The sequence below is a fragment of the Sceloporus undulatus genome, chromosome 1, assembly GCF_019175285.1.
Source record: "Sceloporus undulatus isolate JIND9_A2432 ecotype Alabama chromosome 1, SceUnd_v1.1, whole genome shotgun sequence".
NCBI classification, from domain to species: Eukaryota; Metazoa; Chordata; class Lepidosauria; order Squamata; family Phrynosomatidae; genus Sceloporus; species Sceloporus undulatus.
This window is the reverse complement of record NC_056522.1, coordinates 307408303-307422022: the sequence shown is the minus strand read 5'-3', so window position 1 is coordinate 307422022 and position 13720 is coordinate 307408303. Positions and strand designations below refer to the sequence as shown.

The 13720-nt window shown below is 42.1% G+C and overlaps 1 protein-coding gene across 3 annotated transcripts in view; it reads right to left on the bottom strand.

Moving 5' to 3' along the window:
- LARGE2 (LARGE xylosyl- and glucuronyltransferase 2) overlaps positions 1 to 13720 on the bottom strand; it is a 64238-nt gene extending 50518 nt beyond the window's left edge. Inside the window, exon 1 of one of the 3 annotated variants that reach the window (XM_042446742.1) lies at positions 13473 to 13720. The gene's annotated coding sequence lies outside the window, so the exon portion shown is untranslated. Of the gene's footprint in view, positions 1 to 9385; positions 9407 to 13472 lie in introns of those variants that run through there. The other 2 variants (XM_042446745.1, XM_042446746.1) reach the window with 2 other exon arrangements.

Here is a 13720-nt window from a genome sequence, read left to right as displayed (position 1 = left end):
AACAGCTGCATCCAGCTGAGACTGGAATTTGCTGCTGAATGGCTTTTGTGCAATGGATGCCTCCATCACAATAGCCAGGCAAACACACACAGGAGGGTCAGAGTTAACTCTTTGATCGCCATGTCCCCAGGGGACAAAACCAGAAACATCTTGTAACTACCTTTTTTTCCTAAGTGGCACCTGTATCAGTCAGATTTCTGGGGCAGGCAGAAAGATCTGGTAGATCTGGAGTGGTCTGGAAGTAGGTTGATAAGGAGTTTTGACTCCCAGCAGTCCGACTGTGGCAATGGAAAGTGGGAATTTAAAGAAAAAGAAGACATGTCTGCTATGGCTAGTCTGCAGCTTCTGGCCTTTTAGGACATGTGCATCACTTAAACAGCACACCTCCAAAGTGGCCCAAAGCTGCTTCATTTGGCCCGTCGGTTCAGTCCCTATTACTCTAATAATTATGGTCAGATCTTTTGGTCCACTGAGCTGGATCTCAGCTGTACCACCACATGCATATTATTTTATTTCTCTAGAAAACAAACCCAAACTAACCTTCACATTATTTGCCACAAGTTGTAAAATGTAGGACTGATTCACATCACCTCATTCATTAAGTGCATCCAGGCAAGTGTACTGGGAAGAATGACTTTCCAAAAGGTAGAATTGCTTACCAAAAATACAGCTCCTGAAGACAACAAAACATGAAGCAGCCCATGTCTCAGAAACGCTGTGAAGATGACACCGGCTTCTTTTAAGTTTCAGAAATAAAATAAGCACTCTGCTTCTGAAGTTATCTGATATGAGGAACCAGCAGCATTTTCCCCAATGTACCAGGGAACTGCACCGTATTTGGGTCGATTGACTACAACTGACTATTTCCTGAAAACTCTTCACAGACTGGCACTGGTCCATAGACCACCAGTCTAAATGGCACTGAACTCAAGAAACCCACACCACATCAAGGCAAGGTGCTACAACACTGAACAAATACTACATGGCTTCAACTTTGGATTTTCAATGGCGGCAGCAGCAGAATATGTTTTACTATCAGACACTACTTTTTAGGTTTTTCTCTCCTTTAGAGCCAAATGGTAAGGAAAAGATTCCATACTAAGAGAGTTAATGTTACTGAAGATTTGTCAGACTAACAGCACAAATCCTACGCATGTTCACTCAGTTTCAATGGAACTGACTCCTAGATAAATGTGTTTAGGATTGCAATTTTCAGATTATAACCCTATACACATTTATTCAGATTTATATCTTAATAAATCTAATAGGACATACTCAGTTAACAAAGTACCTAGAATCATAGAATTGGAAGAGACCACAAGAGCCATCCAGTCCAACCCCCTGCCACAGGGACGTAGCTAGGATTACAGGAAGGGGGGGGCAGACTAAGTGCCACCATTATAATGGGGCTTGGGTGCGACAGCACACACCATTCATTTTTCTAATGGAAGGGGGGTCCGGACCCCAAGAACCCCCCTTGGCTACGTCCCTGCCTGCCATGCAGGAATTCACAATCAAAGCATCCATGACTGCTGAATATCCAGCCTCTGTTTGAAAACCTCCAAAGGAGGAGACTCTACTACACTCCAAGGGAGTGTGTTCCATTGTCAAAAAGTTCTTACTGTCAGAAAGTTCTTCCTAATGTTTAGGTGGAATCACTTTTCCTGTAGTTTGAATCCACTGCTCTGGATCCCATTCTCTGGAGATGCAGAAAACAAGCTTGCTCCATCCTCAATGTGACACCCCTTCAAATATTTAAACAAAGCTATCATATCACCTCTTAACCTTCTCTTCTCTATGCTAAGCATACCCAGCTTCCTAAGTAGATCCTTATAGGGCATGGCTTCCAGACCTTTCACCATTTTGGTTGTCCTCCTCTGGACACACTCCAGTTTGTCAACATCCTTTTTGAATTGTTCCCTGAACTGGACACAGTATTCCAGGTGAGGCTTGACAAAAGCAGAACAGAATGATAGTATTATTTCCCTCAATCTACACACTGTACTTCTATTGACACAGTCTAGAATCACACTGGTGTTTTGTTTTTTTGGCTGCCACATCACACTGTTGACTCATGTTCAACTTGTCATCCCCTAGAACTCCTAGATCCCTTTCATATGTAAAGCCAGGTGTCCCCCATCCTACATTTGTGCATTTCATTTTTTTCTATCTAAGAGCAATACCTTATATTTCTTACCTAGCAGTAAAATTCCGTTTTACCAACTGTTTTTCAGCCCCCAGCCACCTTTTCCTCCATCTAGCCGTACATCTGTACACGATGATGGAGAACACAATGGCTTGAACTATCCTCACTTTAGTGTTCAGAGTTACATCTTTAGACTTCATGATCTTGTCCAGTTCTTTCATAGCTGCCCTTCCCAATCCTAGTCTTTCTTAATTAATTAATTAATTAATTAATAATTTGTTTTTATTTATATACCGCTATTCCAAAGATCATAGCAGTGAACATCAAGTAAGCTAATTAGCCCCCAACAGTCTGGGTACTCATTTTAGCGACCTCGGAACGATGCAAGCCTGAGTCGAGCTTGGGCCCTTTTGCTGGTCTTAAACTCGCAACCTTGTGGTTTTGAGTGAATGGCTGCAGTACAGGCATTTAACCACTGCGCCACCAGGGCTTCTTGGCTTCAATCTCTATTTTGATCTGTACTTGAACCAACATATGGAAACTCTTTCACTATTTCAATTTTCTCATTGTCTAGACTGAATTCTTGTAGCTCCTCCATGGTCATTATTTAGTTTTTTTTTAAATGTTCAGCAGTAATCCAACCTTAGCACTTTCCTCCTTGACCTTCGTAAGTAGTTGCTCCAGGTCTTTGTTTGTTTCTTCTAGTAGTATTGTGTTGTCTCTGTGTATATAAGGTTGTTAATATTTTTTCCTCTTCTTTTCACTCTTCTTACTTCAGAGTCCAAGCCTGCTCTGTGTATGATATTTTTGGAAGCGGGTTGAATAGAAAGGGTGATAGTATGCAGCCTTGCCTGAACAATTTGCAAATTGGGAAAACCATTCTGTTTCTCAATACGGTATTCTGTTCTGACGGCAGCCTCTCATCCTGAGTGCAGGTTACGCATCAGGACAATCAGATGCTTTTTATGGTCTATGCAGTAAATGCTATAACTGAACTATCCTAATACATTCTATGCTTAATATTGTGACCATGTATTACAAATATGGGGAGGGGGGGAGCCCAGGACTAAAATTGACAGTACTAAGACAAGCAAGGAATGAAAAAAAAATGTGATGGGTGCTGGTCCAAACATATCATTTTTTCAATTGATAGAAACAGTGAAAAAATATTTTAAAAACTCAAATATTTTAATACCATATACACACAGTGGGAAAATGCTGCTTCAAAACTTTTAGTAGTTTATTAAGGCATGGAAAGTTATTAGACTTTAAACAGACTATGGAAAAAATTAAGATAAGAAATTTAAGAGAGACACAAAAGAGGTAGCAGTAGAAAATTCCTAAAGCCTGCCCCCTTCCTCATGAGGGTTTTCATTTGTACACAAGGTGCTACAGAATTCTTTACCTTGAAACTGGAATCTCAGCCCCACATAAAGACTTACTATTGCCCTCAAAATATGCTCATCAAGCAAAATGTATCTTCCTACCTCTGTGTATGTGTGCATACACACATGCCTTCAAGTCACCTGTCAAACTATGGCAACCCCATGAATTTCATAGAGCTTTCTTAGGCAAGGAATATGAGGTGGTTTTGCCAGTTCCTTCCTCTGAAATATAGCCTTATAGCACTGGTATTCATTGGCAGTCTCTCATCCAACCAGTAACCAAAGCTGCCCCTGCTTAGATTGCAACCTACAGAGGCTTATTGAGTGTCTATCCATTACAAAATTCCAAAAAGTCTACCAAAAGCAACAAGTGGGATGGAACATAGAATAGAACTTTGTGAGGAAAATCCCATTTACTTCTTAAATCATGCAACAATTTAACACAGTCATGTTCTAGCTAGAAAACTTTTAGATGCTTGCCCTTAAGGATAGGTAACATCATCCCAATAATTATCTTCCCAGAAACGTGCAGGAACAACATCCAGATTTTACAATGGAATTCTTCACAGCAATTTCTTAAATCACCTAAACCATTTCTACAGCATTTTGATGTACATCTGCGCAACATTCAAGTAGCTACTTTTATGTTTGGCAACTGGACAACAGAAGATGATACAACCTGTCCGGGCTTGAACAGTTAACAGATGTGGGTTTTGAAAAAGAAAACAATAGCACCATTCACCTGGAAACTGCATGAATACTAAAATCTTAGCATTAACTCAGGTGTCATTTCAGATTGTTTTGGCATTCTGGAACTGGCAAAGGTACAGAAAATACTACCCAACTGTTGCTTGTTCAAGCCAAGAATGCAAAGCCAGCGGTTCAAGAAACAAAAAAGATACAAAAGTTGATGACTACAGGAGGTACTTCAAAAGACACCTACACAATAAAAGGGTTAAGTGAATCAGTTAAACATTTTGTCCATACAGAGGCACATCATAACATATGCATGGATGACTGTAGTCATTAGATGTCACCATCATTAGTTGGAATCAACAGAATACCAACTGATCCTGACAAGCCATAAGGGTTGGCTTTAGCTGGAACAAAGATACACTTGCTATATAGACAGGCTTATAACATCAGCAGTTGCTTACAGAGTCATTCCACATGAGTCAGAGGTGAGCTGGCAATCATGGATCCCTTACTACAGTCTTTTCCAACCCACTGCATAAAGATTGTTTTACTATTTACTACAGAACAGCCTTCATTTCTGTTATCCAGAGGTTTTGAACTGCAGCTCTCAGCAGCTAATAAGGACAATGGTGAGGGATCATGGAAGGTGAAATCCAAAGCATTGGGAAAGGTGGCTACAGAGTAACAAAAGGAGAAATTTTACTAAGCATTGATATCTTATTTTTTAGTGGTCAGAAGATCTCACTGCCTCATGAATGTGTATTTTATAGATACAATTTCAAAAATATGTATTTTTGGAAATGCACTCAGCTTATATTAATGTTTGTGCCTAGCCTATGTTTATATCCTATGCAGTCTCCTCCTTCCTTCCGTTTTGTCAACACACTTTTCAAAAATCAAATAAAAATTTAAAAACAAAAAATAAAGCAAAGGCAATTACTGTGCTACCATCTATCTATTCCTTGAAAATTAAGCTTGTAAGACTGTAGGGAGCAATTTCTGATACAGTATCTGATTTATCTTTCATGTGTTAACTAGATCATAGGCCATCGATACATTACTAGTGGTAATAATCTAAAGCAAAACTGAAACTAGAGCATGCATCCTGAGACCCATGAAAGAAAAGATTCATATAAAGAATGGAGAAGGTTAAATACAGATACTCTCTTCCCATCTGCCAATTTGCCTTTACAAGCCCACCCCATATCTCCCTTTGTGACAATATGCTAATGTTCAGGAATGGTGCAATTCTATCCATCTTGAAGGAGAGAAAGACAAGCCAGCTCCAACAGGCCTTGGAAGGAGAGCAGATCTGCTGGACTTTCCCCCTTCTCCACTGCCATTCCCTTCTCCTTTTGTCTCTTGTCTTTTTTTAGATTGTAAGCATGAGGGCAGGGAAGTGTCTAATTAACAAATTGTAAGCAGCTCTGATAGCCTTAGCTGAGCAGCGGGGTATAAATAAATAAGGGGAGAGAGAGAGAGTAGTATAGTATAGTATAGTATAGTATAGTACTGTATAGTATATGCTGGAAAATAAAGTTAGGAGAAGGCATTTGCCACAGCCTAATCTTTTTAAAAGAATGAACAGAAGTACTTTGCTATGGTAATGCCAACAGTGATGGTGGGTTTAACCTTTTGGAAATGAGGAGGAACAGGTGGTACTTGTCATACTGGACCAGATATCACAAATACTATCAGAAGAAATGAAACTCGCAGGCCAAGCATACATATAGCTGTCCAATCTAGCATGCTAATTTTAGCTAAACGACAGGATTGTTGTCAATAAAGTAACCTGTATTGATGGGTGGTAGAATATTATCTCAATCAGTACAGCACCCTGGCCAAAGTCTCTTCTGAAGTGCAAAGAAAGATTAACACAGAACCACAAGCCCTCTGCCTTTACCACTACTAATTGCACCATTCCTGAACATTAGCATATTGGCATTAACAGAAAGTGACGCTTGGATACATGAGTCAGAAGGTACTGAATGTATCTAAAGACAGATGAAGATAGTAACAGGTGTTGATTACTAACACCTCAATATCATTGGCCCTCTACATTTACAGCTTTGACTTTTGTGGATTTGATTATTTGTGGATTTGATTAATATGTTCTCTCTAGAAATCTCTAGGTCCTCCAGCGCAACTGCATCTCTGCCAGAAGTTGACCACAGAGCTGACTGGAGGACCTGGAGATTCCTAAAGAGATCTCAGGTTTAAAAAAAAATGCAGTTTTTTATTTGTAGTTTTCCCAATTTCACAGGGATGCTGTGCCTCTAACCTGAGCAAATATGGAGGGCCCACTGTACTCTCAAAAGCCAAGCTAAAAGCACAAGGCCACTTGCTATTTCTCTGCTTCCCCTCCTTTTAGAGCTCTTTGTAGATTAGGATATTTTCCAGAGAGACTCTAAGTAGCCAAACAGAGGCCTTTAATCTGTTGCCAAAGTTCAGGTAACATTTTCAAGGTCACATTCACTGGCTTAAAGTCCTGAGCTGCTGTCAGACAGAGGGAAGGAGGAAAAATATAATGGGAGAACAGAGTGTAACCACAGATAAAACCAGAGATTTATTTTGGAAGACATACAATGAAACCTGTAATGCATGCTATGAGAAGGGACTATGTTTCTAGGGATCAGATGCATTGAATGAACTGATTACTTTAATGGATTGATCAGTTTGAGTAATCAATTTAAAAATCTTAATGATCTACTAACAAGCATCCTTATTAGGAACTTGCCTCATAGCAGGGGTCAGAACAGAGTTCAACCCACTGAGTTTCCCAGATAACCATGCCTCCTTTAGCATACCATTATTGTGTCATGGGCACATGGGCAGAGTGCAGACCCCAAAGCCATTTTTCTCTGTAGGGTCTCTTCTCTGTACACCCTACCACAGTGATTCTTTTTTAAAAGAAAGGTAATTCTCCAGTTTTGTAATAACTTCTCCAAAACTGCCCAACCTGCCCCCCCCCCCGAAAAACACTGACATGGTTTTCTAGTCACTTCTGGATTGGATATTTTCAGTAATTTTTGCATGGAGGGGGCTGGTATGGCCTTCAGTGGATCCAGAAGGTGGAAAATTGGTTCTTGGACCGCAGGGTGTAGTGCTTTCTCAAGGCTTACCATACACTACCATGGCTCCTCGTCCTTCTCATGGACCCCCTGCCCCCATGAAGCCTGCCTTCCTGGGCATCCATCCTCACCCAACAAGGAAAGTGAGGACAAGAGCTGACTTTGCTCTCTTTTTACCTCTCTCATTGGGAACACTGCAAGGCAAATGAAGATGGCTTAACAACCAGGACAAGTAGGCACAAGAAAGTAGAGATTCTGGGCAAAGATATTGGGTGGAAAGGGGGAGACACAAGACAACAACCAAGTAGTCCCATTCACTGCCAACAGGTGACCCTCAACATAGTCCTCAGGCCAATAACAAAGCAAAATTCCCACACCTGGTCAATCCTGCCTAGCAGCAATATTCTGGGATTTCAAACAAGGGTCCTTCCAACACTCCCTGAAGATAACAAGGATTTAAAATGTTACTTTCTGCTTGCAGTGTTGATGTTTTACCCTGACTATGGCCCTTCCATAAATTAGGCTATCTCAAGACAAATACTACTTTTAGTGTAACAATTTATAAAAACAACAACCAGATAAGGTATTTGTCCTATTTTCTCACAAAAAAAAAAAAGGAAAACATTTCTTCTGAGATGGTCTCTTCTGTGCATGCACCAGCCAAGGAAGAACATTTTTTTCTCCTTTTCAATGCTACGGTTCAAACAATTTCCCAGATATTTATCAATATAAACATTCACTCATTTAACGAAATCTTGAAGTGATTTTTTTTTTAAAAAATTGATTAGGCGACAGTGTCAGCTTTAACCAAAGTAACTAGAGATGAACTGCTTTTTAAGACTGACACAAATCTGACTTGCAGCCTAAAATAGGAAAAGATGTGATATGATTGCTATGTGCTCTGAATGGGTCTTTTAAAATCCCTCTGGAGTCCACACTATATTTGCAACCTGAATGGACTGTATTTGTTGAGTATGAAGGCCCAGATAAACATGGTACCATAGCCAACACTAATAATTAGACTTTATATTTACTAAATGAGATGAATTTAAGAATAATTTGGTTTTAGTTTTTTTAAAAGGGTGATACTAGTAGTCATAGATACACATGTATCACCCTTTTTAAAAAATTAAAACCAAATTATTCTTAAATTCATCTCATTTAGTAAATATAAAATCTCAGCACTTCATTCTCTCTGGAGCAATAAAATCCAAAGGTTATACTGCAAAAGCCAAATAAATAAAGGTCCGGGGGCAAGCTGCTTGAAATCCCAACATCAGTATCACCTATATATTCTTGTCTTTCTTCTCTGCACAGCTCATTATGCCATCAAAATGTCAGAAGTCCAGGCTTCCTGCTTTGCCACAGATTCTCATGCATTCTTGGAATATGTTCAACTACATAGGAGTATGTGGTTGTACAGATTATTCTGGACTGCAGCTCCCACCATCCATCACCACAGGCTCTTCTGGCAAGAGCTGATAGGACCTGAAGTCTGATTACAACTGGATTGTCACACATTCCCCACCTGTCCTACAATATTCCAGCTCCTTAAGTTTTTTGTTGACAAGTAAAGAACAAAGGAATCTACAAGCAGTTCAAGTGTGGGAAATCTATCAGCCTTCAGACAGTGCTGGACAACTCTCATCATCACTGACCATTGGCCATGCTGGTGGATTCTAGTTTGAAACCAACAATATCCAGAGGGAACCACCAATGAACTAATAATTAGGAACACAGGAAGCTGCCTTATAATGAATCAAATCATTGGTCCATCTAGCCCATTAATATCAATTCTCTGATTGGCAGGCAATGGATCACCAAAGTTTCAGGAAGGATTCTCTCCTTGCCCTACTTAGAGATCCCTTGAAATCTCTGCTGATCCCATCTAAATACTAGCCATGCCTGACCCCTGTTTAACATCCAAAATCATATGAGATCACAGTTATTCAGTTGGTATAGTGATAGGCATGACAGGTGTCAAATCCAGCATCTTTAGCAATGAAAAACATTTCTGCAAAAATTCTTTGCCCACAGATGTGCTACATTTAAGGTATACTGAGGATGAGTTGGAGCTTCATATTTACCTTGCACGTCTGACACATCCTCTGCTTGGGGCAGCTGATGTAGTTTCTCCTTCCATCCCAGTTCTCTACCAGCTGCACCCCCACCCACTCTGTTGGCTGCTGTAAATCTCACCTCATCCTGGGATTGAGAGTGACTGAGCTGCAGCCTCAACAAACAAGATTGTGTGTAGTCAGTGTGTAAATTACTGTCCATCCATTGGGGCTAAATGCTTCTGCAACTCTAGCAACAAGAAACTAGGACATTTAGGGGCTTCGCTCAAACTTTTAGAAATATGTTCAGTGAAAATGAAATGCATGCAGTGTTGGCAGGTGAGATGGCATACATGTCCACCATTCCCCAGCACAAAAGTTAAAAATTAACCACAGGGTGGCAGCAGAATTGGATGCAACAACCAGCCAGCTAACCTTCACAATAGCCAAAGAAAGCAGTCCTTTGCAGCCTAACCAATTCAAAATGCTTGAGGCTTTAAAATTGTACAGGTTGGTAGACATATGTGTACACACTATACCTACGGGACTCACACTAAACCCACACTTCAGGTGCAGCAAGCCCAGAAAGCAAGGGGGGCCATACCCTCAAATTTTTCATAAGTCCATGAGTAAACATTTGTGTTGTTATATTTAATAAAGATGAATAAAAACATAAAGATTGTGAGAGATTTTCACCCAAAATCAGCATCTGCACCTCTGTTTTCACTGTGAAGAATACGATTATCCAGAGCTACCCTAGTCTAGACAAAATGTATGGATCAAAAAGAGGAAGACAGAGAGTTAAACTAGTTATATTCCCTGTTGGGTTCTCTGCTATGGTTAACAAGAGGATAGAATACTCAAAATCATTATGATCATAAATTGTGCCTGAATACATTGCCACTAGATTATTTCTCTGTTAGTCCACTGCAGTAAAAACAACAATGATGCCTTAAACACCGTACAAGTTCATTGTGTAATAACATCCTAGTTTTATGAAATGCCACAAGACTTATTTTCATTAATGCTCTATTTCCCTCACACTATTTAAATACACCAAGAAAGGCTAAATAGCATCAAGACTGACTGTAGGAAGCATTAAACAAAAGATCCTGGATTCCCACTGATGGTTACTTTCTTATTAGCAAAGGTACAAGAATAAGCCCGAAAAACCCACAAAAAACTAGGGATGCCTGCCATGAAAGCCTTTGACTTCATATAAGAATAAGTTTATTTCTTGGGATCATGGCAACCTCATGAATTTCATAGGGTTTTCTTAAACAAAGAATAGTCAGAGGCGGTTTTGCAAGTTATTTCCTTTAGAATATAGCCTATTTTACCTGATATTCATCCATGGTCTCCCTTCCAAGTACTAACTAGGACTGACCCTTAGCTTCCAAGTTCAGACAGGATCTAGACACTACATTAAATACAGAACATGCAGCTGACTTTGGCGCGTTACAGACTGCCCCTTTGGGGTGGCCTGTAGGTGCTCCTTTCCCCGCTAGATCGGGGCCTCAGCTGCCAGAACGGCAGCCTCTGGGGCCCCGACCTGCCGCTTTCCAGGCCGCAGGGAAGCGGCAAAAGGCTGCTTCCCCGTGGCCTGGAAAGGGGTGTCCTTGGGGCTTCATGCCCCAAGGACACCTGACAGAGGCGGGGACAAGCAGAAAGGGGCCACTCTGCACCTTTCTGCCTTGCATTGCTGGCGCAGCCATGTAAAGGCTGTGCCAGCGACGCAAATCTCGGGAGGAGCTCCATTTCGGAGCTCCTTCTGGCGCCACGGAAAGGGCGCTCTATGCGCCCTGGCACGGCGCCAGTACGTCACAACCACACCGCCTCGTTTGGAGGCGGCCCGGTGGTGACGCAGCAATGGCGGCCCCCGTGTGGAACGGGCGCCGCCATTTTGTACAGACTTGATCCATACTAGGGTGGGGGGTGTCCAGAAGGGACGCCCCTTTCTAACCCTAGTACGGACCCAGTCCGTACTATATGCCTGTGCGGAACAGGCCTTTGTTTCTTTTTGTAATCTATATCTCAACCACGACACATGGCTGGAGAAGTTTAACCCCCCTCCCCACCAGCTGTTTGCACCTGTTTAATATCCACCATGCAATAGGAGCTTAAAAGGAAGCTTCCAGGTGAATAAAAACTGGCTGCACAACTGCTTCCAATGTGTTGGCAATCGCAACTAGAGTATACCCACTGAATAAATGACATTTACATAAGTGTTGACTTCAATTCAACTACTGATTCAATGAGTCTACTCTAGTTGGGACTATCAATTGGATTCAAGCCAGGATATATCTAGGGTAATTTCTCCCTATTTATTTAGGGAAATCATATCTCCTTCACCTCCAGGATGTACCAGGTTTATCTAGCAAAAGAGAACATGTGTGGTCAACTAGGATGCTCACAACACAACTTTCACTGCCTCATATAACTCATTTGTTGTTGTTGTTGTTGTTGCGTGTCATTTCTCACAGGGCTTTCTTTGCAAGTTTCTTCAGAGGGTATTTGCCATTACCATCCTCTGAGGCTGAGACACTGTGACTTGCCCAAGGTCACCCAGTGGGCTTAATGGCAGAGCTGGAAGTCAAAACCTGGTCTCCAAAGTTGTAGTCCAACACTCAGACCAGTACAACACGCTGGCTCCTGGTTAGGTATATAGCTGCTACAAATACATAAGCACCGGAGTCTGGGCAGCAATTTCAGGAGAGGCAAGAGTTACTGGAAGGGACCACAGCCAGGGAAACCTCTGCCAGCAACAGTGCTCCTGCTACCTCTTGAGCTATTATTACTTCTGATTTAATGCACGGCGCCACCCAATGGCGCGCCAGGCGTTGTGTGGGGTTAAAATAACCCCAACAAACGGAATGCAAAGGGATTTTGTAGCACCCTTGAGACTCACTGTGTGAAAGAAGCATGCAAAGGGATCTTCTTGCAGCACCTTTAACTGAAAGAGAGAAGCTGGGAGCGTGAGCTTTGGGAGACTTGACCCTTGTAGCAAAGGTACCTTGGAGCACTCTTGAGACTATGGTCCAAAACACACTGCAGAAATAACCCAGTTTGAGACTGCTTTAACTGCCCTGGCTCAGTGCTAGGAAACCCTGGGGATTGTAGTTTATTGTGGCACCAAAGCTCTCTGACAGAGTAGGCTAAATGTCTCCCAAAATCACAGTTCCCAGAATTCCCTAGCATTAATAAATAGTAAATAAAACTTTTATTTCTACCCCGCTTTTTGTGAAGACAATCAAAGCGGCTTACGATGTTAAAGATGTCAGCACTGAGCCAGGGAGGTTAAAGCAGTCTCAAATTGGATTATTCCCGCTGTATGTTTTGGAGCTAGGTGAAAGAGGGAAGCTGGGACTTGAGCCTACTTCCTCAGGTGCATTTGGACTTGGTCTACTGAGCATCTGCGGAAGCAGACCCCAGACTACAAAAGCTCATGCTACAACTCTCTGCAGGGCTACAAGATCCCTTTGCGTGCTGATATTCCATGGGTGCATCTTTGGTTGCTGTGTGCCTTCAAGTCATTTCTGACTTATTCTGACCCTAAGATCATGGGGTTTTCTTGGCAAGATTTATCCAAGGGAGGCTTGCCATTGCCATCCCCTGAAGCTGAGAGAGTGTGACCTGCTCAGGGTCGCCCAGAGGGCTTCATGGCTGAGCTGGGAACTGAATCAGTACTGAGTATGGAACATTGAGTCCAGCACTCAAACCACTTTGCCACACCGGCTCCATGCATATATATAGACACACATGCACATAGTAAGATATATATATATATATATATATATATATATATAGTATTGTGTGTGTGTATATATAGACACACACATACGCACAGTAATATATATACATATATAATAACTGTATATTTGTGTGTATTATATATATATATATAGATAGATAGATAGATAGATATAGATATAGATATAGATATAGATATATATAACCACAGACATACACACAGCAATAAGAATATGCAGTATGGGTGCAGCTACAACTGCCAGGGCCACACAACAGACTCCAGCTCCCAGAATCCCATAGCCTTGAGCCAGACAGAGTGGGAAAGGGGCCAAACCCGAGGAGGGCGCAGGGACGCCGTGCTGCTGACCTTGCTGCCACGCTCCCGACCAGGACACAGGCACCCACCCTGCTGCTGCTGCTGCTCCCGCTGCTCCTGCTGCTGCCGGCCCACAGGCTGCCACGCCTGGCAAGCGCCCCGGCCGGGGAAAGGCCGCCCCCCGCCGGACAGCCCTCCAAACCAGGGCTGCTGCTGCTGCTGCTTCTGCCACCACGACGCCTCCGCCTCCGCCAGCTCCGTTAGAATCACCGGAGGCTTCACATCCTCCCTCAGCAGCC